A 4,995-nucleotide genomic window follows, 5' to 3' on the forward strand; every position below is an offset into this window, starting at 1 on the left:
AAGAGTTCTTATAAAGATTATTTAAATGAAAACATTTGAGATACTGAAGATAAAGGAAGAAATCTTACCAGAACTTACTTTATCCAATTAAAGCAGAGGGCCCAGAAAAAATACGGCTGCCATTAACTCCATCCAAAGAGTTTCCTGCAAATTCAGCTGCCATGAAGACAGTGTACTCTTTCCCATTAGCATTGATAAATGAAAATGAAATCCTAAGCTCCCAACTGACTGAACAGACCAATTCTTGGCTGAGGGAACCCCAGAGTAACTTTCAAAATTGAGTTCTCAGCTTGGCCAGGATGGGATGATGCGGGTCAGATACACCTCGTTACACCCCCTCATTTGCTAACCATGATGAGGCTTTCTTCCCTAAGGATTAAACAGAAACCAGCCCTTTCAAAGGCTCCACCACTGATATCAACCTCTCCTTTCTTGCCTGATAAGAGACCACCCATGACGGAGAGTTTCTGGCCTGCGTACAGAGGATGCACAGAGTGAGTTTTCATGTCCTCTGCTTCACCTTTTAATGTCAGAGGGCTGAAAACTCTACCCTGGGATCGTGCTAACACTGCCATCTTTTGTACATGGGACCCATGAAGAAACAAGAAACTCAATTGCACAAGCATGCATTTCTCCTCTCATAAATATTCATGACTCCTCCTAGAGTTTATTAAATATATGTTTTTGCCAATTCCACTCAGCATAAATTACTATTTCCTTTACATCGCCCTTGAAGCATCTGTTTCAGGCTTTTGGCTGGAGGCTATGCTTCCCAGCCTGTCAGAAGGAGAATCCTGCAGGCTGCAACCCTTTATAGGGAATAAATCTCTCACTGGGTGTGGTGGCTCATGCCTGTAATCCCAGCACTTTTGGAGGCCAAGGCGGGTGGATCAACTGAGGTCAGGAGTTTGAGACCAGCCTGGCCAACATGATGAAACCCTGTCTCTACTAAAAATATAAAAAATTAGCCAGGCTTGGTGGTGGGCATCTGTAATCCCAGCTAATTGGGAGGATGAGGCAGGAGAATCGCTTGAACCCAGAAGGTGGAGGTTGCAGTGAGCCAAGATCACACCATTGCACTCCAGCCTGGGCAATAAGAGTGAAACTCCATCTCAAAAAAAAAAAAACATAAAAATAAAGAAATGTCTCCTTTCCAAATTTATGAATGTCATCATTCTTCCGTTGACAGCATTAAAACGTTCAAAAAGACCTTCCATACTCTCCCACAAAAGCCCTAGAAATTGTCATTTTGTTAATCATTTTGGATGCTGAAGAACTTGTAACCCAGTGAGTAGAAATGTTGGTACCCCATTTATCGCTGTCAACCTGCCAATTCTCAGGAGTTTGTATAAGCCTAAATCTGAAAGGATCTCATCCCATTAGGATTTTTGTCTCCTTTTCTGTTGCCTTTGCCTACTGGCTCTGCCAACAGGGGTCTTTCTTTCTCCTTAGCTATCTTTGGATATGGGGGCTCCATCTTCTGTGCCACCTTAGGGAATGCCTTTTGCATGCATGGCTAAGTCATTGAAAAGCCTACAGTTTTAGTAACATTTTGAGTGAGTCCTCTGTGAAGCTGGGTTGGAATCTCAGGCTTCTTTGTCTGGAAGGTAACTCTTGGGCTACAAGTTTCTTATCCTAGCTTTGGTTTTGAGGCCTCTCTGTTCTCCTCTTGGGTTGGAAGTTATTCCTGGCTTTCTGTTTCATGGTGTCTCTGCGATCTTGATCTTGCTCCTTTCATGGGAACTTCAAAGTTGAATAAATTCTCCCTTCTCAAACCTCTGCTGACTATGTGTTCCACCGTTATGGAACTAATTCTGTCTGCTTCCTTTCCTGTTTGCATGACTTTACTAAGAATAAGAATTATTTAGAACTTTAATGGCTCCTTTGAGAAAATTTTTATCTTCCAAATTGCCTCCTTTTAGACCTTTCCTTTCCCATTTGAGTCTCTCAACTCCTTATAATCACTGAAACTTTAGGCACCCTGCTCCATGCCTTGGAGGCTCTCAACATGCTCAAGAATCTGCAAAAGCAAACACCTGGGGCTGAAAAATAAAACAGAAAAAAATTATTTCTCTGCCTCCGTAAGATTGTATGTCAAAACAAAAGAAACTGTTACAAATCTCCAAAAGTATTAGCGATAAAAAAGCTTTAGCCCTCATATGAAGAAGATAAAAATGTGTTCCATTTTCCAGAAACACAGTTATAATACAAATATAAAATGGGGCAGAGACAAAATCCAAGTCTTCTGTATAAACTAGTGAATTTTGTATTATTGTAATCACATTAGTCAGGGTTCTCCAGAAAGGCAGAATCAATGTGATATATGTAGATAGATAGATGAGAGAAGACTCATTAGGGGAATTGGTTCACATAATTATGGAGGCTGAGAAGTTCCACGATAGCCTGTCTCCAAGTTGGAGAACTAGGAAAGCGTAGCATGGCTCAGTATCTGTCTCTTATACACATCTAGATGTGTATAAGAGACAGCCTTCTTCTCTTTATCAGGTCAAATCAGGATGTTGACTGTGGCCACATCCATGTCCCAGAGCTTCTTCACAGCCTGTTTGATCTGGTGCTTGTTGGCTTTAACATCCACAATGAACACAAGCATGTTGTTTTCTTCTATCTTCTTCATGGCCGACTCAGTGGTCAGCAGAAACTTGATGCTAGCGTAGTGGTCAAGCTTGTTTCTCCTGGGGGTGCTCTTCCGAGGATATTTGGGCTGCCTCCGGAGTCGCAGTGTCTTGGGCCACCTCAAGGTGAGTGACATGCGGATCTTCTTTTCTGTGTGTTGCTGTGGACACCTTTCAACACTGCCTTCTTGGCCTTTAAAGCCTTCGCTTCGGCTTTGGCTTTAGGAGGGGTAGGAGCTTCCTTCTTCACTTTTGGTGCCATCTTGTGAAAAGCGAAAAACATTATTTCAAAAATAATTTGTTTACTGTAAACCTGCTTAATAGTAGCTTCCAAAATACTTTTGGTAATTTTTAACCGTAAAGTTAAGCTAAGTAAAATATTTGCATTAAATATCTAGACCATTTATAAATAAGATACAATACTAAAACATTGATTACTGAACATAAATAATTCAAGTTTATATACTTTTGGCTTCTTATTTTTACAGAAAGACTAAAGATATTTTGGCCCTTTAATAAACATGGTTTTGTCTGCCACAATGAGAAATTGTACTATGAGGAAACACATCCCTGTAGATGTTGGGAGATGGTATACTCATACATTTTCTAACCTACTATAGAATACTAATATATGACAGTTTATAACTGTTTACTTCCTAGTTTTCTCTGGAAAATAAAAGATTACTAAGTATTAAAATTATAATCAATATGTGTAAATAAAACTACTAGAAGTAATAGAATAACTAGAAACGACTCTATGCAAAGCATGCAAGAAAAGTAGGGCATGTTTCGCAAGTAAAGTAGGATGCATTTTTTATAAGGAAAACCATACAAAAGATACAAATAAAAACGGATATCTAACCTTCCCTGTGTTATATTTGTATGGGTAAAATGTTACGTTTTCAGAAATTATATAAAATTCCTGGAAATTTGTCAATGTCCTCCTTATCCATGCTATGTGCCAGTATAGAGTTATGACTCATAATTCCAATTATTATTTTAAATGTTGTGCCGGGTGCAGTGGCTCATGCCTGTAATCCCAGCACTTTGGGAGGCCGAGGCGGGTGGATCACAAGGTCAGGAGATCAAGACCATCCTGACTGACACGGTGAAACCCCTTCTCTACTAAAAATACTAAAAATTAGCTGGGCGTGGTGGCAGGCACCTGTAATCACAGCTACTCCAGAGGCTGAGGCAGGAGAATGGCGTGAACCCGGGAGGAGGAGCTTGCAGTGAGCCGAGATCGCAACACTGTACTCCAGCCTGGGTGACAGAGCGAGACTCCATTTCTAAATAAATAAATAAATGTTGTATGCCACAGAAAAAATCGAATATCCTTTTCAATTGTGGTATAATCACAGCCATTTCATAATCTTTGTCATTTAGATATTTTTTCCCCCTGATGCTTTCTTGAAAGCTCCTGCGATCAGCTACAGGTCAGAATGTTCATCTCCGATACAGGACTCCCTCTGAGACTCATGGAAAAGAGTATGACAAGTACTCTGGTTAAAGACTTCTGATGATATTGCTTAAATAACTTTAAGACCATATACTTGACTCAGTGAAGATCTCCAGAAGCCTGGTGGAGAAATTGGTGGGTTCATGAGACTGCTAACCCAAGATCCAGCAAGACTGGAACTGATTACATGGCACTGAATGAACTGATGAAAATTGATTATAATTTTATAGCTTTTTAGAGCATTGCTGGTTCTTTAATGTTCTAGTTTCTGAATTTAAGAAATCTCTTTCTCTTAATCTAACTGTAACTTAAAACAATTTTGTAGGTTATACTTTTGTAAACAGAAATGAAGCATTTATCTTTTTTCCCCTGCCTAATCTCTCCAGAATTTTGAAATTCTTACTGAATACTCTTATTTTCATGATGATACAGGTATTACCAAAAGTCCAGTAAGAATCTGTTCACCTTATAACAGGACATAATTGGAAAATTTGGTTATATTATCAAGGTTTTTACTGGAATATCATATTTTGGAAGTGTACCTAAGATCAGTTACGACCAGCAATTTTAAGTAAGTAAGGCTGACTTTTATGGAGACAATGCTTACAAAGCACTGTGAGAAATGGGAAAGTTCTTCAAAGATTGTAAAAAGTCACAATTTCTTACTATAAGATTGCTATCCACTATTTTTATGTATGTGTGTGTGTGTAGGTGTGTTCCAAATCAGTTGTCCTAGCTTGCTCCGGCATGTCTGGACAGAACTAGACAAGCCCCAGCCCATAGTGTATGCCATTCCTTATATGGAGATGCTTCCTTAACTATCCCTGGCAACTTCCTTTTCTTTCGTTGTTCTATTCCCCTTACCTAATTAAGAAAGTTTTAAACTAATAGCCAATTGTGTAA

General features: G+C 39.3%; 1 pseudogene across 1 annotated transcript in view; it reads right to left on the reverse strand.

Annotated features, from left to right (window-relative positions):
• Positions 1 to 2,489: 2,489 nt before the first annotated feature.
• The window catches only part of LOC105537035, a 10,163-nt pseudogene continuing 7,657 nt past the window's right edge, over positions 2,490 to 4,995 (reverse strand). Inside the window, exon 2 of the transcript XR_001005660.1 lies at positions 2,490 to 2,895. The product of XR_001005660.1 is annotated as a 60S ribosomal protein L23a pseudogene (transcript). The remainder of the gene's footprint in view (positions 2,896 to 4,995) is intronic.

Source organism: Mandrillus leucophaeus, unplaced genomic scaffold, assembly GCF_000951045.1.
Source record: "Mandrillus leucophaeus isolate KB7577 unplaced genomic scaffold, Mleu.le_1.0 Scaffold168, whole genome shotgun sequence".
NCBI lineage: Eukaryota > Metazoa > Chordata > Mammalia > Primates > Cercopithecidae > Mandrillus > Mandrillus leucophaeus.